Raw genomic sequence first — 27,028 nt, 5'->3', positions numbered from 1 at the left:
ATAGATCATATGGTCTAAGCAAACCAGAAAGGCCAAGATGTTAAGTAATCTTCCCAAATATTAGAATCCCTATAAATGCTATTGTACCCACAATGGATTTAGGACTTAGAAAACAGAAGGAGAGGGGGAAAGAGCCATTGAGTGAGACTCAAGGTCATTTCATTTCTTAGTTATTAAAAAAAAAAAGTAGCAAACCCAAGGAGAGTTCTCAAGTCATAATGTAAATTCTACTCTTGTCATTTAGGAATCTGGTTAAAGTTTAAAATAAATATTCAGATTTTTTTTTTCCTCAAAGTCTTCTTTTTGGGAGATTTGGCCTGTAGGAGCATGTTTTACAAAGATGGTTTATTCACACACTGCTATTTATTGAATAAAAAGCACATGCCAGGGATACAGAAGTGAACAACATGAAGTCCATACCCTCCTGAAGCTTATGTATTTATGAGAAGACATAGACAATAAATACATAAATTTCATGTCAGATACTTCAAAGTGCCACAGAGGAAAAATAACGCAGATTAAGGGGGGTAGGATATGGGTATGGGTTGCTACTTTCTATAGGATGGACAGAAAAAGTTTCTATAAAAAGGTAACATTTGAGCAATGGCCCCAATGGGAGTAAACTGTGGGGCTTTCTATATGAAGAGTTTTTCAAAGAGAAAGCAATTGCAGAGACCATGAGGTCAAACCACATGCTTGGCATCCTTGAGGAAGAGCCGGGATGCCAATGAGTGAGGAGAATATGAGAGAAGAGGTCAGAGGGGTGGTAATGACACACAGGACTTGTAGGCCAGTGTTAAGGGCTTTTACCAAGAGCAAGCTGAAAAGTCACTAGAGGATTCTGAGTTGAAACTGATATGACCCGACTTCCATTTTAAAAGAAGCACGGTGATAGCTGTGTTGAGAGTATACCATGAAAGCATAGGCAACAAGAGAAGCAGTGAGACCAGTTAAGAAGCTATTGCATTAATCCAGGTAAAAGATGACAGTGGCTTGGACCATAGTGTTAGCAGAGGTGGTGAAAAAATGGTCGGGTTCTGGAAATATTTTGAAGGTTTTGTTGTTGTATTAGACATTAAGTAAGAGAGAGGAAAAAAAAATCAAAAATGACCCTAGAATTTTTGGAGTCAGCTACCGGTTTGGAACGTTTGGAGTCACCATTAATCAAATGGAAATCCTATAGATAATGCAGATTGGGGAAGAGAGCCTTATAGTAGGTTTTAAATGTCCATCAGACACCTAAGTAGAAATGCTGATTAGGCTATTGGATATATGAGTCTGGAGTTTAGGGATGAAGTAGAGCCTAAAGATATAAATTTGGAATTCGTAGGCATTTGGATGGCATTTGAAGCCATGAGACTGGATCCAGGGAGTGACTAAACAGAAGAGAGTCCCTGGGCCAGAGCCTTCAGAGATGAAGAGAAAGCAGTACTGGGAGGACCGGCCAGGAGCAAATCAAGGAGTAGAATAAGATTATCTGGGAACATGGAGGTCATTTTACTGATAAGCTGAGAAAAAGCTGTATCAGTGGACAGGTGGGGACATAGGCACGAAAGTGGTGGGTTCATGAAAGAATGGGAGGAGAGGAAATGGAGACAAAAAGAACTACCAACTCTCTTAGGAGTAAAGAGAACACAGAAATAGCAGGAGGTGGTAAAGGCAGTGAGGTCCAAGAAGGGATTTTTTTTTAAGATGGGAGAAATAACAGCCTGTATATGGCTGACCAGAATGACCCAGGGGAGGGGACACTTGCTGGAATGATGTCTTTGATGAAATGAGAGCGGGTGAGATCCAGGGCACAGGTGGGCAGTGACTTTAGGAGACTAACCAGGTTGTTAGAGTAATAGAGTAGTGAACTTGGACACATGCCTAAATTGGTTGGTAAATGTGATGGTGGGAGTACATCTTTTCTGATTGATGTCTTTTTAGTGAAATACAAAGGAAGTTGATCAGCTAAGACTGAATATCAGGAGTATTAGAGGTTTGGGAAGAGAAAAAGATCGGAATTACTTTATATAGCCATGTAGCAGAAGAGTAAAGCAACAAAGAAAGTGTAGGAGACATGCTGGGTGACAGAAAGGACTGACTTGAGTTTCTTCAAGTCGTGAGTTCAAAAGAAATTTAAGAAATTTTCTTCAGCTCCATCCAGCTTAGAGAGTTAAATTTAAGCAGGGCTGGGGTTTAACCAGGTGAATGCAGCGAAGACAGTAAGACACAGTTAAGGGCAATTGTGAAGTAGGGATGATGATTGGCCATGGAATCCAAGTTGGGTGAGGAGAAAAGTGAGGATTTTTAGGGAATCAGAAACAATGAGGTGTGGTCAGGGGAGGAGACTGAGATGCAGACTGGAGTCACCAAATTATTGAATCATGTTCTAGGAGGACTCATCTGGAAATTAGGAGATGAGTCAGAGTGGATGCTCGAGGCTTCCACTATAGGGATGTTGCAATTATTTGTGGTGACATGGTCTGGGCTGGTGTGGGGCTGTGGGCAGAGGTTAGGTGGAGGGAAAAGTTACTGAAGGAGCAGAGGCCAAGGAACTGAGCGGCCAGGAGGTGGGAACGATGGTTTATGTGGCTATGGAAGGCAACACAAATTATGACAGGAATGGTATTGAAGACAGCGACTGGAATGAGGGTGATCCTAGAGTATTTAAACAACTGCTTCAAGTAGGAAAAGCAGCTGGTATAGTCTAATGTGCCTCGAAGCTGGTTTTTCATCTTGTTTTCTTTTGATTTTTAAAGAAGAGAGGGGGGTGGTGGTCCAGCCATAGCAATGAGGAGAAAGGAAGGTTCTAAGTGGCATGGGAAACGTGGGAGAAGAAATGTCTCCCCTTGAGAGGGCTACAAGGCCCTCAAGGAACAGCCGAGCTTCTGTGAGAGCAAGCTGAGAGCAGTTGTCAAGGTTGTGGCCAATGATGAACCACTGATTCATGGAAGGATACAGGGAGCTCGTAAAGGATGGGAGATGAGCTCAGATGGGAAATGGCTGGTCATCTGGGAATGAATGTCTGAGTGATGAGACTTGGGCTTCTCATGGTGACTGTCCCAAGCAAGGCTTACTGGTATTTTGGATCAATCTTGATGGTCCCTTTGTCAGACTGAAGTGGTAAGATTCCAAGTGATGGAGATAGGGTCTTGCCAGCAGCACAGGGAATTCTGGCTCCTCTTCTTCAACGCTGATGTCTGGGTTGTTGTGTTTTTGTTTTTGTTTTTGTTTTGCTTTTGTTTTTTTGTTTTTTAACTTACACTAAAAGCTCTATTGCCCTCTTTGGTAGGCCGTAGCATATTTTTTAGACATAAGCAAATGTGATTGTGGGTTGAGGCCACATTTTAACTCTTTGCCCTGGAAAGAGCATATTTTTACAGTAAATCTTGTCCTATTTTCAAGGCTCCCAACTAAGGTAGTTTTCCTAAGGGAATCATAATTCTTTGTTCACCTTTCTCCTCATTTATCTTTAAAAAAAAAAATCAAAGTAAAAGGATCAGAAAGCAGATCTCCTTCTGTGCAGTTTTGCTAAATTAAAGTGTTCTCTGGCTGATCATTGTTATTTAGTATTTTCTTGTGTTAGAGAGGACCAGGGGGACAGTAGCATAGAAGATGATTGAAAGTCTTTTAAAGACCTGAAGGAAAGGTTTGAAAGAGCAAGAGAGAGTTAGGAAAAAGACTTTGAGTGGGGCTGCGTGAAGGGAATAAGTGAAGGCTTATAGGAAGGGCCTGAAAAAATCAGAAATTTCACGAAAGGAGGCAAGAATAAAAATCCACCATATTGGCTTTTGGAGATTGAGCAAGAGCAACCTAGAGTCTACCCCCAGGAACATTCCACAAACTTCTAACACAGATGGCGTGCTCATTCTATTTCATTTCCCGCGCTCTTTGCACAGGGTACCTCTCATAATTCGAAAAGATACAGAAGCTGTTCAGCCATTTCTAGTGCATTAGTTCTCCAAGCCTCCACAGATTCGGGAACAGGGCAGGAATTTGGTCACGGTGATGGCTGCTACTGGTGCAGCTTCTCTGTCACCAGGAAAAGGACCCCTTGGCTTAGTCTTGTTCCTGCCTGGCATTTTCCCCCAAAAGATTAAATTGTGTTCATCCTGGCTTGTTGAATGCCATGCTTGGCTCTTGTGTTGAAAAGATATTGCAACCAACTCAAGGGATTATCTGGTCTTTATGCACTGAAGACATATAGAAACCCATTTAGGAGGGAGGAGGAAACAAGTGAAGCTAGCCAGGGATGGTTTCATCATGCCCTCTCTCTGCTTTCTGGCCTCTGGGAGTGCAACCTTCCAAAGTTGAGCAGAAAACAGCATGGCTTCCATCTATCTGCCTCAGATTTCCCCTAGTTCAGGTTGCCTGCCGCACCTGGTTAATTGTGCGCGCCTGTTTGTTAAGGAAATTTGCAGGAAGTGAGGGGCAAATCTTCATAGGAGCTTTGTTACCCAATGACCATCCCAGCGTTAATACTTCAGAGTAGCCCTGATGCTTGTGGAAACATTTCAGGGAGCTACGCGGCATATTGCAGTGGAGAACAGAGAAGGGACGGGACAGGGCAATGAGCTCTCGTCCCTAAGGGCACATCTCTTTTCTTCCACTTGACAGGATTCAGTGCTCCATCAGCGTCATAATTACATTAGCCACAATGACTGGCGTGCGTGTGTGCCCGTGAGTATGTGCGTACACATGTATTTGTGAGGGGGTGATGATGATGGAAACCACAAAATATGAATCCACTGTAGGGTTGGGTTGCAAACTCAGAGCCGCCCCCCTCCTGAGGTCACACAGCAGAGGGGACACGTTCATAGTTTCCCCAGTGCAGTAGGCTCCCCAGGGAAAACACAGAAGATTCAGGCTTGCCTTGACTCTGTGAGGCCCAGATCTGCTCCCCCTCCCTGGGGCCGGCTCTCCTTCCTCTTGACTCTCAGATCCCCAGCCCATCCACCTCCAAGTTCTTTTTTTTGTTTGTTTGTTTGTTTTCTGTAAATATATATTTCTTATTTTGGACGTGCAGGGATCAATTGAGATTCTGGAGTGGGGGGAGGGGGCGGATGACTGGGTCTTTTTATTTTTTCCTTTCTCTCTTGGGTTTTGGTGTTTGAACTTGAAAAAAAATAATTACAAGTATATATATAAGCAAATGACTTACCTTAAAAAAAAGAAATAAGTTGATTTCATTCTTTTGATTTATCTTGTTTCTCATTGGGGTTGGGTGGGGGTGGGGGGTCTTTTGGGTGGAGGGCTTTTTTGTGAGCTGTATAGATTTCCAGTTTGGGCTTGTTCAAATGATGCAGGAACAAAAATTAAAATGAATTTAAAAAAAAAAAAGACACAACATAAAAACAAGAAAAACTTTGTGATGTATAAAAGCTGTAAATAGTCAAAGATTCTTTCTCTTTTCTAATGGCAAATTATTTCTGTCACTTTATATTCAAAAAATAAAGAAACCTACCACAAATTATCAGGGTAAAAAAAATCCAGAATCAGAGTTTTTTTTGGGAGGGCGGGGGTAGTCTTTGTGCTTTCTTTACTTGGCTTAGAAAAATGTATTATAACAAGATGTTGGTGGGGAAAAATTTATTTTCTAGTCAGTTTCTGGTTGTCAGTAGTAGTCTGGACTCATGACTCTGGTTGAGTTGGGAATCTGTTTCTGCTAGCTGATGCTGTGCTCTCTTGGTAGGGGGTTGGGCGAAATTAAATGATTGTAATCGTAGCGCCATTTTTTAGTTTCTGTAAGACTCTTCCCTCCGTAATAACTGTCATCTACCTTTTTTGTCTTTTCAGCATGGAAAGTGTTAAACATATTCAAAAGTAGACCAAATAGTATAATGAACTCCCTGTGTCCATTGCCCAGCTTCAGCAATTACCAAGTTATGCTGGTCCTGTTTCAACCATATCCTATCCCTTTCCTCCATATTATTTAGAAGCAAGTTCCATAATTGTATAATTCACTCTATAAATATTTCACTATATATCTCTAAAAATTAAGGACTCTAGAGTAACCACAGTACCAGTATGACATCAAACCTTAGCAACAATTCTGTGATAGCAAATATCTAGTTGCTGTTCAAATTTCTAATTGTCTCAAATTTAACACTGTTTTATAGTTGTTTTTATTTCATCATAAGCTAAATAAGGTCCAAACAATTGGTTGCTATTTCTCAACTTCAGTTTGAATCTATATGTTCACCCCTCAATTCTCTATTTTTATCTTGAAATTTATTTGTTGAACAAATGGAGTCTTTTATCCCATAGAGGTTCCCACAGTTGGTTTTTGCTGGTGGTATCCTCATGGTAATGATTAACATGTTCCTCTGTCTTATGTATTTCCTGTAAATTGATAATTGTCTTACTCTTTAATGCATTCTTCTTCCATTGCTTAGAAGTATCAAGAGAGCAAATTGGACCTCATTGTAACCAATGTGCAGTACATTTAAAAGAATTAGCTAGTCACATACATCTTCCATATGGACAAAGCAATATGGATCTAGTCACAAGGTGACTCAGCTCTTCCCACAGCCAAGACAAGAAACAAAGACTTGGTCTGGCTTTCTAACCTGTCCTTTGAGCTATTACATGTACCTGAATAGCCTTCTTTTTTCCTCTAGTCCCAACTCTGTTACTGACTGTATATATAGGTGCCAGATTATTTCTCTTCTTGATTTCTGAGTTATTCAAGTTAAGTGATATTTCTGATAATAAAAGAAAATAGCATAGATATATTTAGTTTTGCAAATGGAAATCATAAGGCACATTCCAACATCACTTTGTTAAGAGTCGTGTGTTCCTCCTATAATCCTAGTACCTGGAAGGACTTTGCAGAGAACCCTATTTTATGGCTAAGGAGCCTCAATGAACTCATGTGTGGACAAGTCCCAGCTGGAATCCAGCACTTCTGATCCCTGGTTCAGGGCATCCTCCAGGATGATGTATTGTCTTTTCAGAGTTATTGTCTCAGGGGGATTCTCTGTAAGGGCTCCTCCTATATTTTCCTTTCTACTGAAACAACAACAACAAAAGTTTCCTTTCTTTCTGAACATACCTGGAAGTAGACAAACATTAACATAAATCCAGAGTTCCTCCCAGATACAGTAATTCTCTTCACTTACAGAGATATTTCTTTAAATCCCAAGTTGTCCTTGGGCCATAGAATTGCTTTAACAAGAATATGAAAGTTGTACAGTAGGTTCAACTTAAAAATCTGAGACTTGTTTTTAAAACAAGTTGGGAGAGACAAGACCTCCACTCAAATCTTGACTCTGGTTTTAAATGAGGGAAGCTTAAGAGTAAGGTATCTGAATCCTGGCGGGAACCCCCAGTAAGGACATAGTTAAAGCGTTGATCATGACCAGAGCATCTCAAAAAAACAACACAAAACAAAACAGATAGACTCACCTGATCAGATCACCCTGTAGGAATATTCAAAACTGTGGCAGGTGTCTGTTCTTTATGCTACCTGCCTCACCCACCACCTGGGGCTCTTAAAATAGCTCAGAGCACCTGTATTCTTCATATCCCTATGCCACCGTGAGTTCCACTGTAAGGAACTATTAGCAAAAGCAGGCTAAAGGGACACCCAGTCATGTCCTCCTCAGCCAACTAACTGTCCCTGAAAGACAGGCTTCCCAGACTACTCCAGGATTGATATTTCTCTGCATTTGTCACTTGAATATTTACCCTGATCCTTTGGCTTAAATGTTTCTATTCTCATCCTTTTACAAGCCCCAAATAATCCTTTCAAAAATATAAATTATTCCCAGGAAGCAACTTCTTGCGAAATTCTAGAATGAAACAAGAGAACAGGAAAGACCACCAGAAAGGCAGTTCTGACACAGAGTCTCGGAGCCTGTCAGAAAACTTATGCCAAAGCTATCATTTGCGGTTTTAGCAGATTTTTCAACTTCAGCGGACTTCAGTTGTCTTACCTCTAAACCCTGATGTCAACTTGCCTGCTTGTCCCCTGACAAAGGTTACCTAGAGTTCTCAATGTTGGTTGCATATTGGAGTCATCCGGATGCTTTTGAAATGTTGATGCCCGGGTCTCATCCTCTGAAGATTCTGTTCAGTTATTTTAAGATGCAGCTTGGGCATTGAGCATTTTAAAACCACCCCCCAGGTAAAGAAGATGTGGTTTATATATACAATGGAACACGACTTGGCAATGAGAAAGAATGAAATCCGGCCATTTGTAGCAACGTGGATGGAACTGGAGAGTATTCTGCTAAGTGAAATAAGTCAGGCAGAGAAAGACAGATATCATATGTTTTCATTCACATGTGGATCTGAGAAACTTGGCAGCAGTCCATGGGGGAGGGGAAGGGGGGGAAGTTACAGAGAGGGATGGAGGCAAACCATAAGAGACTCTTAAATATTGAGAACTGAGGGTTGATGGGGGGTGGGCGGGAGGGGAATGTAGGTGATGGGCACGGAGGAGGGCACCTGTTGGGATGAGCACTGGGTGTTGTACGGAAACCAATTTGACAATAAATTCTATTCAATATAAAAAATAAAACATAAAATAAATAAATAAAACCACCCCCCACCCCGGTGATTTTAATATGCAGCCAGAATGAGAACCACTACCACTGTCAGTGTATTTTGGAGAAAGGAGTTTTCATAGTCTCATTCAACTCAATGCTGCAGCTGTCGTCTGTGGTCATTCTCAACCTCACTCTAGACCACCACCCCACAGATGATCACTCTCTGGAACTCCTGGACCTCTTTCCTCTTCTTTTGGAGTTGCAGAATGAGTATAGGGAAGGTTCAGTGTACTGTTACAATCCAGTAACAGTACATCCTGTCACAATACATGGCTACATGTAGCTATACTGAAAAGTTAGTCTATCTAAAGGAAACTCTACATACAAATTTTTAAATTTGAAACGGACATTAAATATGACTCCTCCCATGATCATAGAAGGAAACTCAAAAAGCTAAGCCTATAATAAGAGACTATGGATATATCATAATTCCTGGGTTTACTCCACAATGACCTTCTAAGGATGCACCTCTTTTTTCAACCTTTCATAGCTGGAGTTCTGATTCTGCATCCCCTCGGTTTGGGAAACTTATCCTAACTGATGATGTTCTTTACCTAGGAATTAGCCCCTTCCCATCTGCCGGACAATCCCTAGGGCATTGTAATCCCCCCAGAACATGCTTATGACCATAGTAATTCAACCAGTCTGACCTCACAGGGAGCTTCATCAGGACGACCGAAGGTGGGCCTCAGTTCTCCAAAGCCAATCATCATTTCCCCCACTAGAATAGGGGGATGGTTTTTCAGGTTGACCAGTAGGAACCCCTATTATCATCCCACAGATAATGGAGTCTAAATTGAAGGTCAAAACTAGGAGCCCTGCAGGCTGATTCCAGCAGGAAACTGGATTTTTTTTTTTTATTGGCACAGCTTTTGAATATTGAAACTTGGATGCCTCTGGATAGTATTAGCTCTTGAGTTTAGCATGATCCTCATCATTTCTCATCACCTGTCACACCTTAAAAGCTAGTTAATTCTGCAACAGTCCCCGCCCCTTCCCTAACACCTCCCCTTGATGCGCATGCATATACTAGTCCTTCCTCCTAACTGCTGCAGCATACTCAAAGAAGTTGTGTTTCTATCATGGATATAGCATTTCTCGTTTCAGAGCAAAGCAGTGGCAGTGTTGTGATTTTTCTCCTGCTCTCTCCCACCAATGACTAATAGAATGGCCCTCTACACATATAGACCACCTACATCGTTTATTTTTTTTTTCATTTATTTATTTTTAAGACAGAAAGAGACAGAGCATGAACGGGGGAGGGGCAGAGAGAGAGGGAGACACAGAATCGGAAGCAGGCTCCAGGCTCCAAGCCATCAGCCCAGAGCCTGACGCGGGGCTCGAACTCACGGACTGCGAGATCGTGACCTGAGCCGAAGTCGGACGCTCAACCGACTGAGCCACCCAGGCGTCCCACCTACATCGTTTAAATACACACAGCCACAAAAGCTTTGAATGTCAAGTTTCTCTGTCTCTCCCTTTTGCTTTTTTTTTTATATTAAATTTAATATTTGGGTATATCCTTTCTTCATCCCAAAGCACACAGCAGTGCAAGTTTTAGCCTATCCAAGAAACCCCTCAGATGCCAAAGGAGAGGGTATTTTTCCTTCAAGTTACACCTGAAATAAACTATCATTTAATGTGTACCTATTATCTTCCAGGCCTATTCATTCATGACCTCATGTAATCCTCTTAATAACTCCATTTCATAAATGTTGCTATTGATGTTTGGAGAGATCCATCAATTTGCCCAAAACCACACAGTTGTTTAAAATGATTAAAGAAGACAATGTAGGGGCGCCTGGGTGGTTCAGTCGGTTAGGCGTCCGACTTCAGCTCAGGTCACGATCTCTCAGTCCGTGAGTTCGAGCCCCGCGTCAGGCTCTGGGCTGATGGCTCAGAGCCTGGAGCCTGCTTCCGATTCTGTGTCTTCCTCTCTCTCTGCCCCTCCCCCGTTCATGCTGTCTCTCTCTGTCCCAAAAATAAATAAACGTTAAAAAAAAAAAAAATTAAAGAAGACAATGTAGGTGATACAAACTTAACACTTTGTGAAGTGGGCAGTCTCCATTCCCAAGGGTCCAGAGGCCTGCAAACTGGGGCAGAAGACAGGAAGCTTGTACAGGACAAAGAGTAAGGAGCAAAGGGGTAAGTACAGAGCCCAGAACTGGCATGGCATTTGGGGGTCGGCTGACTGGATATGCTGTGTTTCTGGTCAAGCAGAGCATTTACAGGGACACAAAGTTTTATCTGAGTTTTGGTTTGCTTTCGTGGCATCCCAGGCAGGAGAGACTCCCTCTTAGGCCAAGAAATTTATCTCAGCACTCTTAAGTAAAAGATCATCAGTTTAAAACCAACAAAACCCATCCCAGACACCCCTCTTTCACCATGAAGTCAAACAGCTTTACTAAGCTACTAACAGGAGTGAATTCGGGAAATGAAATGAAAATAAGCAAAAGTGATTCTGGAAACTGTGGAGTACTCTGGACAAATGTAACACCATCTCATTATGTCTAGTAGCAGCTTGGTAACCACTTGTCTGTTTCTGATACCCTACAATTAGCTACTTATACTCACTAAGGCACCCATCTTCGCAAAACTGGTCCCTTTAGACACTGTAACATCCTGCTTTGTCCAAAGTGTCACAGTTGGTTGCCATTCAGAGAAAGTCATACACAAATGATCTTTGCAAGTGAAAACAGTCATCATCTCTGTCACTATAAATATCATTTATTGAATACTTAATAATTACCAGCCCTGTGCTAAATATGTCGCATAGATTATTTCATTTGCTCTTCATGCGAATGCGGAGACAGGTCACATTTCCCTCCCCATCTCTTATTCCACAGAGAAGGAAATTGGGGTTTAGGGAGGGTATTTAATTTGCCTGGAGTTGCACAGGTGGAACAGATCCATCTTACCCCAGAACCTTTCCACTAGAGAGCCTTTGAAGGCCTACACTGACCCCAAGTCATATTATCTGTGTGCCAACCTGCCTTCTTGCCACACCTAGTCCAGAGATGTTCAACTCTGGCTGCAAATCAGAGTTACCTGAGAAGGTTTTTAAAATACAGTTGCTAAGTTCTCAGTATTTTGTAAAAGCTCATTGGATGATGCTAATACAGAGCCAAGGTTCCAAGGTGATTTCATTTAATGCCATAAAATATAAAATCAGAGCCATCAGATGGGGGAGAGAACGGAACAAAACCTCTATGGCGCAGTGAATGCAAAAAGGATTAGTGGCCAGAATATATAAAACCCAGAAATAGTTTTTGCCCTATATGTCCTTTGGGGAGGTGTCAGTTATTAAGTTGGGCCCCCAGGTTCCCCATGGGCCCTTGCTTGCCCGGCTTTGTGATACTACAGTTGGTCTCTGCAAGCTCCCTTTCTCCTTTGCCAGCCTCTTGACGTTAGGCTCTGCCAATAGAGGGCGCTAGAGGGACACTGGGAGGCTGGTGGACCAGCTTCTCTTCCTGCAACTGGCCCTTAAATGCGTCCCACACTGGTGGCCAGTTCCCAGGGTTCCAGAACTTCCTCCAGCCAGTTCCTTCACAGTCAGCCAGTGTGTACTCCTGCAGCAGCCATGTTCCCACCACAGTGGCTGATTCAGCCTTGCAGGGCTCTCCTCTAACTACAGAGTCATTTCCTTGTGCACTCTTCCCTCGTGCAAGAGGTGGACGTCCTTCTCTGTAGAGTTGTCTTTCAACCTTTCCAGTAAACAATTACTCCGCAAACAATTCTTCAACTGAAAGTTTCCCAATTCCGTTTATTGCTGTGGTTTCTGTTTCCTAACTGAACCCCGATGACCACATTGGGTTACCTGAAAAACTTGTTTTCAGCACCAAGCACTCACTCTCTTTCTAGCCCAGCTGCCAGATCACAACATGGGGATGGAGGAAAAGCTTTGCACAGGCTTCCCCGTGAAGCCGAGATAAGCATGTCTGTGTTATACAAATAACAGATGTCATGTTTCAGGAAACAGACCTCATGGGTGTGGAACAAATATGGACCTCCATTTCAATTGATGTCTTTAAGAAAAGAGCTCCTGAGCTAGACTTATTTGTTCTCTCACAGTTAATGTTGGACTTTAGTTTTGCTTTCATTGCTGTATCACAACGGTAGGAGAATTCAAGTTAATTAATTTGCAAACTGCATATAATTAGGAGACATACGCCCTGACAACTTTATATAATTATATTTACATAACATTAGTTACATAATATATAATTTATAATTAATTTTCTATGTAACTTATTCAATAATAATATAATTTATATGAGTAGATGCTTACATGTTTTTATGTGTTATATTTATTCTGATGATTGTGGTGGTGGGGGGAGAGAAAAGGAAATCGTATTTATTTTGTCTGTGTCTCTTTTGATTAGGGTAAACTTGGCAGATTTTGGTAAGGCTGGTCTGCTCCAAGTTAACCATGATTACAAACATGGTTTTGGGGCTGTGGAGATGATTCCTGGGCAAGTCCTATGTGAAGATGATAGGGGAAAGGCAGAGCTTCCTCTGCTTCTACTTATTTTCATTCATTCATCCAAATATTTACTGAGTGTCGACTATGTGCTGGACAATGTTCTAGGAGTGAAAGATACAGGAGCTTGCAAAACAGAAAAGAAGGCCCTGCCCTCAAGGAACTCCTGTGTTAGTACTTGCTTGGGGTGGAGTCTTGAAAAGTCATATGTGGCCCCAGCAAACCTGGGGATTGACTTCCAGGCAGGATGCTACCTGTGCCCTCTGCATTTGGCCCCAAACAGATGAGCCTTTGAGTCTGGAATGGATGCAAAAATTTCAGAGAAGAGGTTCTCTTCCAGAGAGACTCATTTTGAAGAATGCCTCCACAACAGATTGTGAAAACCGTACCTGAGTTGAAGTGAGAAATAGATGCATTCATATGTAATCATGGAGAGAACTCTGGAATTGGGAGGTTGATAAGGGTAGAGAGGAGGATAGAAGTAGGTGTCTTGGGAAGAGAAAGTGCTTCCATGTAGTTGCCTTTTTGAGTCTCATACCATCCCTGACAAGTAGGGAGGCAGATAGTATTATTATCATGTTACAGATGAGAACACTGTGGGGAAAGTGACATTCCCAAGGTCATGAAGTGAGTAAAAAGTAGATTCCGGGTTTTCCAAGCCCAGCACTCTCTCCACTGCACCCTGCTACTTTCGTGGTGATTGGCACAGATAATTGCAGACATTTATGGAAAGAAAAATGTAACATAAGGTGACGAGACTGATGTGACAGAAGTGAAGGTAAAATGGAACCAAATATAGAGACAGATGCACAGCCTTCCTTATGACTCTGGTTTACTCACTTTTACGAAACCTTCACATGAAGAAAACAACTTGGCAGATCCTTTCTAAACATTTACCACCAAGAACTGAATTGGATGAACCCACAAAACTTGATGATTGGCTCTTCATCCACGCCGCCGTGGTGTCACGGTGCTGCTCTCTCGTTCACAGATACATCTGAGGAAATTCCAAAGCAAAGGCTGCCTTTTAGCCACACTTCCGAGGGTCTGCGATCTGATTTCCCACAAAGCTGAGCCTGTACCAGAGCCCCTGACTGCAGTGTCGCTCCCTCGCCATCCTGCTAAGTCAAGTACAGATGTTTCCCTTACAGGCAGGAAAACGTACCAGGTTCTTGCTGAGGCACTGCCTTGCTTTAATCTCTGGTATTTCAGGCTCTACACTGGTTCTGAACCATCCTCTAGAGTCTATAGGGTGGCAATCTTCTCTCTCACACATCATACCACAACTCGCTGCTGTGACTATCTAAGTGGTAAAGAAAAATGGATGAGGAAACCTCTAGGCTGCCACGTAGCCACTGGAGGAATTCACATCACCCTCCCCAAACCCAGCTTTGACCATGGAGATGCTCCCACGGTGCACTGTCATGGGTGCCAAGCCCTCGGCCCCTAATGCTCAGAAGATGAAGGTCCCTGCTTCACCCACCACCATTGCTCTTGCACCCTGCTATGTCTTCTGTGGGCTCAGAGCCATGGAGATTTTACCTGCCAGGGTGAACATCAGAGAAGCAGGTTGCAAGGGACGGATTGCAAAAATAGTTGAGAGGAGGGGAGAGGCAGAGGGAGCAACTCACTTGGGAAGAGACCTTCTCAAGAGAGCTTGGAAAAAAGATCAAATGCTTCACTACACGATTTTGTGAGGATTGGCAGAAGGGAGGGCAGAGTGAAACCAAATATAGACACAGACACACACCCTTCCCTATGATTAAGTTGCCCTTCCCAGTAACGAAACAAAACAAAACAGAAACACAGAAAGCCAAATCTCCCTCTCCTTTTCCACATGAAGGTGAATGTCAGACATGGGTCAAGTTTCTATTTTCAATCCAAACCTTTCTCTCCCTCCTTAATTTGCTTCTTTGATGTGCTCCAGGCTTAGCTTCACCATGAGGAGCCCTGGGAAAGAAGATGACGGCAGTTCTCCAGACTGGCAGGCACCGTGACCTCAAGGGAATGTTTTCCATGTTAGTGCAGGCTGTCACCCCTGCGTGACTTCCAGGAGGCCAACCCGGCTCTCCCTGCCAACTTCTTGCCCTGGGACTGCTGGCCCATAAAAACAGAGAGCCATATCCTAAGCCTGGAGTCGCGTCAACCACGTGGATGCTTCAGGAAAGACCACAATCACCTCTCACACTGGCTTCTGCACCTGCAGCCTGGACCCATGATCCCTTCGATCTGCAGGAGCTTCCTCAGCCACTCTTCCAGTGAGATTAGAGCCCTGGTTTTCAGGCTACTGTTAATGTTTCCAGTTTTTTTGCCACCTCCGTGGTGGAGGGCAAAAATCTCTACTCTCCTGTATCACGTGGGAAAGTAATAGGCACTGTCCCATGAGCCTCCATTGCACAGTGGCTACTGCATTCACGTGGGCCTGGGTCCAGACAGGTGGCATTCAACCCATAACAATCCCCGTTCTGTCCCCAGCTACCCAAAGCCAATAGGTCCAGTTACCCTTTGCAATCTAGATGCCACAGGTAGCTTTGTGTTTGGATGTTCAAGGAAGGAAAAATAGTAACTTTGCCTTGCTCAGGTCCCTGCAATGCCCCAGTGTCCCAGAGCTTTCCAGCCTGCGTCTCTCAGACCCACTGAGTGCCCCTCCGATCCTCTCACGAATGTGACCCTTCCCTGATGGAGCCTGGGGGGTGAGGGTGGGCCCGAGCCATCTGCACAGGAACAGAGCAGAGTTGCTGAGGGCCAACAGCAAAAGGGCAGCTGCACACAAAGGACCAGAAGGGCAGCAGAAGCACCATCCCTGGGGTGAGCTTGATTCCATGGGCTGGAATGCAGCCTTATTCGGAGATATCCCCACCCCACCCCTGCACTTCCTCACGGTATGAATAGCCCAGCAGGACATTTACTAACACATCTAATGTAACCTTTTGTGTGGACAGGCTGTTTCCACCACAGTTCCTTTTAGGCCAGGAGTTCAATGCACATAACAAGCATTTTGTTTTCAGATGTGCATGCTGCAGAGTGGGCTGGTGAAAGTCAGCCTCACCCATGTTCTGCTGCCTAGCATCCCATTTTGTGTAGCTCTGTATCCCAGGTGGTCTGCAACATCATGGGATGGGCAAAACCGGAAAAATTACTTACTTTAGCAGCCTCCTTCTGAGGCTGTCCCTCACAACGGGGAGGGCAGCTGACGGCAGCTTGCAAACAGGCTCCTTGAAAAAAACGCATCCCCCTTCCCTGTGAGCTCTCACTCCTTAAGCACCTTTCTATTCTCCTGAGCCTCTGGCCCCAAAGCCTGGGTCATCCTTACCTCTTCCCGAGTCCCTACCCAACACGGATCAGTTGCCGAATTCTAGCAAATCTGCTTGTGAACACTGTCTGAATGCACCCCGCGCTGCCCTCTGATCTCCGGGACACTGGCAATGGCGTCCTGAAGGATCCTCTCGCCTCAGAGCTCCTCACTCCAATCCCTCCTTCAGACCGACCTGCTAGGCTGACCTCACAATGCCACACAACCTCGGCCATTCCCCACCATAAGCCTGCTATGGCTCCCTACTGCCTATGCATGAAATGGGAGCACTTCCCCTGACATTATGGTCTGGCTTTACTTTCCAGCCTCCTTGTCTAGTGTTCCCTTACACAGTCTGAGCTGAAGCCTATTTGATTTATCCACTATTCCCCAGTCACAGCAGATAAGGTCCCACTTTCAGGCAGATATTCCTATTTAACCCCACCCCACCTCTCCCGTTTAGGAAAAACACTCCTGTGTTTCTCCTCTACTACAACACAAAACACTTCTGTGACCAGAGGTGTGGGTCTCCACTCGTCAAGCAATTTTGTGACACCAGCTGTGGAATACCACAATTCAGTTTCGTTCTGATACGATGTATCTGGAGAGAGCATCAGATCCCATAGGTTAGGGGCTCAGTCCCACAAGACTGCCCCCGCCAGGCCAATAACAAGTCCATGTAGTAGCCTGTGCTCCTGAAAATGACCGGCTAGGAACCGGCATTTCCTGTGACCTTCTCCTCAGGTTCCATTAATGTGCTAGAGCAGCTCACAGAACTCAACATTTTACCTACTCTGTTGACAGTTTATTATAGAAGGGTGTAAGTCGGGAACAGTCAGATGGAGGAGATGTGTGGGGCCAGCTGTGCGGAAGGGCGCCGAGCTCCTCTGCCCTCTCCAGGCACCCCCAGGTGTTCACCAACCCAGAAGCTCTCCAAACACCATTGTCTCAGGCTTTGGGGAGGCTTCATCATGTAGACGTAACTGATTACATTATTGGCCACGGGTGATTAAGTCCATATCTGGCCCCTCTCTTCTTCCCAGAGATGGAGGTGGGAGGAAGGTGGGTCTGAAAGATCCAGCCCTCCAGTCACAAGGTTGGCTCCCCTGGCAACCAGCCCCCACCCACCCCGTGGTTATTCTGGGTCTTTCCAAAAGGCACCTCATTTACATCAGTTCAGGTGCAGTAGAAAGGGGCTTGTTATGAATAACAAAAGATACCTTTATCTCTCTCACCCCTTAGGAAATTCCAAGAGTTTTAGAAGCTCTGTGAAGGTATGGGGGTAAAGACCAAATATCTATTTCTTATTAAAAATCACAATATCATCCCACTTCATCTACCCCCATCAAATGCCACCTCAAACATTAGCTCTTCCTTGAAGTCTTTTCCAGTTACTTCAACACATGTGGCCCCTTCTTCTCGTGAGGCCCACGTCTCTCACATGCCAATTTTTTCTGCCTGGTCCCAAGATCACAGCTAGATTGGCAGGTTCCAGTGAGAGAGACCACTGCTAAATGCTTCTTTGCACTCAGAGGCGTGAGCAGGGGCTCAGCCTAGAGTACAAGTTGGAACGATGCTTGCTACATGAAATGGAGAGATTGGGGCAAGAAAATGCAACTCTGCCTTTCTTTATATCTTTATTTCCCTTTCCTTCGTCTCCTTTTCTCCCTTCCAACAAGGATTTGAGCATCCGCGCTAGGCCAGGTAAATGCTTGTTACTGACCAGATAGCAGTGATGACACCTGACCGATTTCCCTTCGCTAGTGGAACTTCACATCTGGGAGATGACCCTTAAACGTGTAAGAGAGAGTTAGGGCACCTGATGGGAATTAATGCTCCGAGGAAAAGTGAAGGAGGAAAAGGAGAGAGTCTGGGGACAGTGATCAGGGAGACCTCCCTGAGAGGGTACCAGGCACACAGAGAGGGAGTGAGCCTTAAAGCATCCCTGAAGACGGCAGGGTCGTGCCCTGAAGAATGCAGGGAAGAGCATTCTCTGCAGAAGGAATGGCCACAGCAAAGGCTCAGTGGATGGTGTATGTGCAATGTGTTGGGGAAACAACTGGGTGAAGGGGGCATTAAGGAAGAACAGTATATGCAATATTCTCTCTTTCTCCCTTTGACCTTCACTGACTTCTAAGACAGGCTCACCATCATGGCAGACAGAATCAACATGAGCAGTGTCTAGGACTCAGAGGGATCAAACCCTGGGTCGCCCTCCCTGGGTCCCAGTCGTGGAAGGCACACCAGAGTTCTGGCTCATATAATAAAAGGCCTATTTTCTCTGAAAAAAAAAATCCTCATTTACCAGTTAATTGTATTGCTAACATAGCATTTGGATGGCCGCCTGGCTTTCTGTAGTTCCATCATTTCAGCATCCCGGCCCTGTGACCGATTCCCAGGTGCAGAGGATCTGGATGTGAATGGAAATCAGATAGGAACAGAGAAACCGAAAGGAGTGGCCGGAAATCCTGCGGCCTGGCCTAGCGAGGGGCCGTGAGCACACCTGTAAACGCAAGACAGTGTGGAGCAGGAGGTGTGACGGAGGAGGGAGGGCCATGCCGGCAACACCGGGCCAGTGGGATCCATGCTGCTGGACTTCGATGGTGACATTTGCCAGGTGCTAAATCTTGGGTTCCCGCTTTACAATATGAGGGAAGGTCTCACAGGTAGCCTGGCCTGCCCATGTTTCTTTGACCTTCGACTTGTCTCGATGTGGCTACACTCCCAACTTCTTTCACGCCGATGGTTTGGCTACAAAACCATACATCTCAGCCTAGAAAGCTCTAATGGCACAAAGCTGAGGATCACGTCTTGGGGTCTAGTGTGTGCAAATCAGCACTCCTGGAAATTCTCCCTGGTCTGCAACCAGCCCTGCTTGATATTTAAGGTACGCATGGTCCCTTCGTTTCAAACATTCTTATCCAGACTTTAACAGAGAACACACCCCAGTTTTCCACCTCTCTGCAGCCTCTAGTATCAAGATTTCTCAGCTGATGGAAAGCAGCCAGGGGCATTTTCACGTTTACCTTCGTGGTAGCAAGAGTCAAACTAAGCACAAAGCTGTGACACCACAGACCTGTGGCATGTAATCCTTACCGTGCTGGGGTCAGGGCGTAGCTATTGTTATTTCTGTTCCACAGATGAGAAATTGTTAAGTGAATGACCACGTAATATCCTTCGGGTCTTCATGTTTATCATTTCTATTATTATTAAATTACTGTATGTTTCAAGGGCTAATTGAGATGAGAAACACAGATCTTTTTTGAGCACTTTCTGAGTGCCGAGCCGTGGGTCATGTACTTTCCATTTTCAGGTTTAATGAGGCAGTCACACTGTGAGGTAGGTATTACTATTCCTGGGTTCATCATGGAGGAAACATAAGTTTGGAGATGGTAAGGAACCTTTTTCTTCCCCACAGCTTTGGTGACAGCTGTGAGGTCCATCTGATTCCACAGCTCACGTGCTCCTACAACCCCCACTGCTCCTGAATCTGGAGAAGGAAGAAACCCCACAATGTACCGATCGCTGAAATTCCAAGTTGATATGAAAAACAGCATGTTGGAACCTTGGGCGAATGGTCACCCTAGTAACGGGGCAGCTTCCTGCTGCGTGTGCCAACGGCCCACGGGGGGCTCATTCCAGATGTGGACAAAGCGGCTCAGAATCCAGACACAGAGGGAAAAATAAAGAACCGTAGGAGTTCATGATCAAGGTCATTCGCTCAAAAGGCTGGGTTGTTCAGTTTCCCTTAACTGAGCCTTGGGGTGGTGTGCTGGATTCGATGTGGATGGCAGCACATGGCCTTGGAGTTTCCTCCAGATTCTCAGGCCACAAATTATGTTTTTCTGCAACTTGACTTACTCTTTCCCCGGGTACATAAACAAGCCAGGCCTCTCCTGTGCAGACAAATGCCTTGTCCCATTTCTGGGTCCACTTTTAGCTATAATCTCTCTGAATTCCCACCATAGACAAGTCTCTGGAAGAAGTTGCCATTACCCCACTTACCATAGCTGACACTTATTGAGAGATAACTAGGCACCATTCATGGGCCAGGTGGTTTATGGTCCTTGTCTCACAACTACCCAATAGATAGGTCCTATCATCATACCCATTCTGTGGACCGATAAACAAGATTAAATAACGTACCAAGACCACACAAGCAAGAAGTGTCAGAGTGAGGCTTCAGACTCAAGTCATCTGAGAATGCAAGTTTTATGAAAAGAGATTGTCCCCTTTTTCTTATTTACTGATGTATCTAGGACTTACACAAATGCTCCATACAGAGTGGCTGTTCAATCAGTATTAGCTGAGTGCGTGAATCTGTCATTGGAGTCACCCCCTTCATCACCGTGCTATGCTGTCCCCGCTGCCTTTCTCCTGCTGCAATGCTGGGCTGCCCTTTCTTGCCACCTGACCTCTTCCCCACCTCCCTACCCTTGGCCTCATCCCTGAACTTGCTCTGAGAAAGCCAGTGAACACCTTCTAGGATTCCTCCATGTTATGTGACTATTGAACGTTCCTTGTTCAAAGTCCCTTTCCTTTGTTGGGTCAGTAATGGCCATCCCTTGAAATTGTCTTCCTGCCATTAGGGCTACTTTCAGGAATTTTTTCAACTATGTTTCTTCTCTGCAGCCCACCTCTTAAATACTGGTAGGTTCTGCCTTTAGCCCCCTTATGTTCACTGCACACACACACACACACACACACACACACACTCATTTACACCTAGTGCTTGCATTGCTAACCCAAACCTATAGTTTCCAAATCTATACCTGTGAGCAAACCTATGTTCGAGCTCCAGGGTAACATTTCTGCCTGTCTGTTATGTGCTACACCTGGAGGTCTCTTGGTGGCCTCAAATGTGTCCTCTCTAAAATAGAACTCACTAGTTTGTTCTCTGTACCTGCTCTTCCTCCTGTAGCCTCTATCTTGGCAGATGGCACTACCATCTGCCGGCCGCCCAAAGCAAATCCAGGTGCCACTGCCCACACCGAACTGTCAACCACTCCTGTCCACTTGACTGGCTCGTGGCTCTCAAACCTACCCCTCATCCTCACCCGTCTTCCAAAGTAACCCCATTTCCCCACCATTCCCACACAGCCTCTCTGCTATCTCTTTGAAACACTGCGCTGTGTCATTCAAGAGCCAAACATTCATTAATTTCAGCTCCCTGTCACCTACAAGATAGAGTCTAAACTCCTTGTATAGCACAGACTCTTCAGAATCAAGTCCTGTCCACTTTCTCTGCCTGGTGAACCGTCAACTTCCAGCAAGCTCCATACGCTCCGTGGAACTGCGTATTATTAAAGGTGCCATGATCTTTCCTTCGCACATGTTTCCTTCTACGTGGGACATTCTCACCTTTCTCTCCATCCTACCCCCCATCTTTCTCTCCTCCCTCCCTATCATATCCTTATTACTCGGCAAGAATGAGGTCCAAGGTCCCAACACTGTCTCTCCTGTTGATGTCTTCCTTGATCCCTTTCTGCCTCCTTTTGTCCTCCCACAGTGGCCAGGACATTTTCCTTTTCAGCACTAGGACACTGAATTTTAAATCAAAGGCAGGGACCAGACATCTTTGTATGAATAGGGCCCATCATGAACACTAAGCATAGTACTTAGCTTTCACTTTCAGTGAATCTTTTGCAAATAAATGAATTGGAGAGTCAGTAAATAAGCAAAGGAATGAATGAGAAAGACTGAATTCAGGCTCCAGCTGCCGAGAAGTTGCTTAGTCAGTGTGATACAAATGAGAAAAGATCCTTAGGTAGGAGAACGATTTGGCTCAGAGACCGTTGACTTCTCTGAACTTAATTATATTTCTTTTCCAATTAGAATTGTCTTAACTAATCCTCCAGCAATTCTGTAGCTGGGTTACTCACGAAACTCAGAAGGGAATATATCATTTAACTTATGCTCAATGCTGTGTAATTAAACAGCAGCTTCAGTGCATGTTATTTCTCGTGTATTCCAGTTATGATACTTTCGTGTTTAAAAAAATGAAACTTGGGCCAGGGGCTGGGGAGAACTGGAGAACTGAGTCATTCATGTATTCCAGCCAAGGAAATGCAGTGAAACACATCGGTGAGGGCACGTTAGGGCACTGTTTTTTAGCTTGTGTGTCTCAACCCAGTAGTAAGTTGTGAAATAAGTTTAGGGAGTTCTGTCTAGCCTTTTTAGTGAAATGAAATAGAACAAAGTCAAACCGAAAATACCAAAGAACATTCCACACAGCAAAGATAAGGATTAGTTTGTGTAACTCGTTTCAGGTACACTGTGTGCACATGCATGTGAGTGTGTGCGTGCGTGTGAGTGTGTGTGCATGTATGTCTGTGTGGGCATGTGTGTGCACATTTGTGTAAGTGCGTGCGTGTGAGTGTGTGTGCGTGTGAGTGTGCACACGTGTGTGTGAGTGTGTGCGTGCATGTAGGTGTGTGTGCATATGAATGTGCATGTGGAAGTGTGTGTACATGTGTCATAGGTCACACTGTAACATGGGTCACCATTAGAAAGTCAGAAAACACTGAGTAACAGAGTGAAATTTACTGGATATTACTGATAATGAGCTTTGTTGACAAGGCCCTGGGTGACTTTGGACAATTGCTTAACCTCTCTAAAATTTGGTTTTCTCTTCTATCAAAGAGGATAATAGCACTCAGCTCTTAGCATTATCATGAGAATTCAATGTATTAAAAACGCGGAAAGCAAGTACTTAGAATAGTGCTTGTCACAGAGTGAGAAGCGTATGAGTTCTAATGATATTATTATTACGGTCTATAAGGAAGAACTAGACCAGGTGTGAACTGTTAACTTCATAAAGAAGAGAGAATGGATTTGCAGAATGCTGGTTCATAGATTCACATGAGCACAAATCCTATGTGAGAAGCAGAAAATGATGCTCCTCGTGTGGTGAGTCATTCATTCAATCAAACAGACATTTATTGAGCATTTACTACACAGTCTCTGTACTTCAGAGATTAGATTCTATATTTGTACTGCTCCTACCAGTAGAGAGGCACGCAGCCAAGCCTGGACCAGAATACCAAGTTGTGAAGGTCTGGTCCTTGCCCTTCAGCACTTAAACTCTAGTCGAGAAGCAAAGACACCAGAACAAATGTCTCACTAGAAGGTATAAATACCCTACTGAGGGTCTAAATGGCGCCAGCAGAGAACAAAGAAGGTAACTGCGGGCTGAAGACATCAGGGTGTAGGAAGAGGAGAGCAATAAGAAAGATTCCTTTTGAAAAAGGACTTGAAGAATGAGTACTATTGTGGTTTGTTTGTGTTTGTTTTTATTTTCTTAGATTGATTTTGTTTATGGATAATCTTTTTTTTCTATTTTTTTTTAATTCTTAAAATTTACATCCAAGTTGGTTAGCATATAGTGCAATAATGATTTCAGGAGTAGAATCCACGGATTCATCCCCTACATATAACACCCAGTGCTCATCCCAACGTGTGTTCTCCTTTATGCCCCTGCCCTTTTAGCCCATCCCCCTACCCACAGCCCCTCCAGCTACCCTCAGTTTGTTCTCTATACTTAAGAGTCTCTTACGTTTTGTCCCCCTCCCTGTTTTTATATTATTTTGCTTCCCTTTCCTTATCTTCATCTCTTTTGCATCTTAAACTCCACACGCGAGTGAAGTTATATATTTGTCTTTCTCTGACTGATTTCACTTAGCATAATACCTTCTATGTCCATCCATGTTGTTGCAAATGGCAAGATTTCATTCTTTTTTGATTGCCAGGTGTGTGGATATATATCACATCTTCTTTATCCATTCATGGAAAAGTATCCCAGGCCAGGAAAGGACACAATCAAAGGTATGGAGATGACAGATTGAAATGCTAATTTAAAGAAAGAGCCTCAAGTCAACAGGAGGATTATAGAAAGTAAGAATGGAAATAGGGACAACTGGATTTTCTGCCTTAGACTTTGTTGCCACCAATAGTGCATCTTCTTCAGGAATTCGTTTTCCAGCATCCGAGCACCTCCTCCCACACTTCCTGATGAACTTCTTTTCTGTTGCCATTGAGGCAAGGCTTTGACCTAGAGGAGTCTTCCCGCTGAAAGTGCCCCTTCTCCCGCTCTCCATTACTCCCACGCATCTCCATCCAACCTATGCCTGAGCATCATCCCTCATCCCCTCACAAACACCGGTAACTCCTTTGGCCTCTTCTCTCTCCAGGCAACTTGCCAGCCAAAGCCTGAGCCTGGTTAAACCAAATCGTTCGCCTACTCTGCGCCTGCTTCCTGTCCGGCGAGATCTTAAAAACGATGATATATTGTACCATCTCACCTTAAATTCGTGAGCACACATTTCAAACGGCACCACACATCGATAACGGGCAAACTTACATCACTTCCAAAGTATCTCTACTCACACAGCCCCCCCAAAATTACTATTTCATACTTGGTCTTAGGAGCCAGATCAAATGATTGTTCTTTCGCTTGCTAGTTGTGTTAATTTAATCTCACTGTGCCTCGGTTTCCTCATCTGTATAATGAGGTTAACAATGAAGCCACCATCCAGGCTTTTTAAGGAGAATTAAATGAAGTGATAAGGAAAGCATCTGTGTACCACCTGGCACATATAAGCTCAATGGAAATAATTGCTAGGATTATGGTTCTCCTCTCTTCTTAAAGACCCTATACCCTTAGGTCTGTCCCTATTAATTCCCTTAATTAATGACCTTCCCTCATACTTTATTTGGACACAAAAGCAATGGGACAGCAACTCTATCTGCCTTCCCCCAAGTCTACCACCCTTCTGGCATCACTACCCTTGCCCTTCACCCTCCCTCCCTGTCTTCTCCGTAGCCACCCCTTCTCTTGTGCTCTGGACCCATCTGCTCTCACCCTCAAGGACTCCAGCCCTGAAACTCTTTCCCCTCTCTCCTACATTCATTACTCTTCCCTCGCCACTGAATCACACCGTTCGTACACAGACCTGCTGTAGTAGCACTTAGCTTTGAGATAAAGCACAACTCCCTCTCTAGCACCGTAGCCTCATCAACTACTCTCACTGCTCTTCTTTCTAGCAAAACTTCTCGAAAGAGTTTTCAAGGCCACTCTCTCCACTTCCTGATGTCATATTCTTTCTTTAGCCCTCCCCGGTCAGACTTCCAGTCCTACTACTCCATTGAGATTACATTTGACTAAGTTGCCATGACTCCCATGTTGCCTCTGTGCCTGTTATTTCTCTCCTCAGCGATCCACACAGTTGATGATTTTCTCCATTTGAAAACGCGTTCTTTTCTTGGCTTCTGTGATACCTCCCTCTCTTGGTATCCCTTTCCTTCTTCACTGGCCACTTCCTCACAGACAGCTATGTCAACTCTTTTTCCTGTGTTCAGTTTGAAATATTAATACGTCCAGACTCTTGGTCCCACGCCCCCTTCTCTGTTCTACGTACATACTCTTCCTAAGTGACTTCACCCTGTCTCCTGGCATTACCTACTCTGCATATCCACTTTATCGTAAACTTTATTGCTTGCTATCTTGAATTTTTTTCCAAACCTAGATGTCTATGTGAAATCCTTATATTTATTTATTTGGCTACTTCGCTTGGAAGTTTAATAAATATCTTCAACCTAAAATGGTGGAAAGAGAACCTCAGATTACCTCCCCCATCCCCTGCTACTGCTTGAAACTTATTTACTTCAACAAATTGCACGTAGTTGCTCATGCCAAAACCAAAATGAAACAAAAACAAAACATCTATCAAGTATCTTTGATTTCTTTCTACCCTTCACCACTACATCTAAACCACCCAGTCCTGTCATATCTATCATTAGGAGATATTCTAAATCAGCCCAACCCCTCTGTCTCTACTCTTCCCACCCTAATATAAGCCAATGTCATTCTTGGCATTTTTGCCCTGCCTACAGTGTATTCTCCACAGAACAGCCAACGCAATTTTTAAATACACAAATCAGATCATGTTACATCTCTTTTAAAAACTCCTCCAGTTTTTCTCCATCATAACCACACTTGGAATCACCTATACATTAACTCGGTAGACTGATTTTCAGTTCCCTAACTAACCCAGCCCCTGCCTCTCCCTCCAACCTCACCTGAGAGCACTTGTCCCCCAGCTCTTACACTCTACTGGTGCCAGCCCTTGTTTTGTTTCTCAGGTTTTTCAAGGTCACGGCCACCTTTGTACTTGCTGTTCTCTCTGAAATGCTTTTCCAGCAATTATCACAGAGCTGGCTCCTTCTTGTCCTTCAGGTCCCAGCATAAATGCCACCATTGAGGTCACCAAGTTATTCTGTCATTCCGCTTTATTTTAATGCTCTTTATGGCACTTAACTCCAGTGTATTTTTGTTATGTCTACCCCACTTCTCCTCCCCACTTGAAAGCTAGCTCTGTGCAAGCTCGTCTGTCTATTCACTGTTCACTGTGCCACCAGTGCCTACAACTAGGGCACATTCTAGGGCTTAAGTAAATTTCTTACTGCGTGAGCAATGAGCAATGGCTTTTGAGCTTTGTAATTTAGGTTCCAAGGGGGCCATAGACAGTTAAAAGGAGTACCATTCTCCCACCCTTCAAGCTCCAGCCTCATCGCCCACAGACCAAACACACAGAACCCAGTCCTTGCATCCCATTGTCCAGTCTTCCTTCCTAGGCAACTTCGATTGCTTTCTAATGACATTCCCTGCCTTCATTTATTCTCCATACCACCATTCCTGATCCAATCCATTGTACATACACC

This window comes from Panthera leo, chromosome B4, assembly GCF_018350215.1.
Source record: "Panthera leo isolate Ple1 chromosome B4, P.leo_Ple1_pat1.1, whole genome shotgun sequence".
NCBI lineage: Eukaryota > Metazoa > Chordata > Mammalia > Carnivora > Felidae > Panthera > Panthera leo.
The sequence above is the reverse complement of the archived record's forward strand: the minus strand, read 5'-3'. Positions refer to the sequence as shown.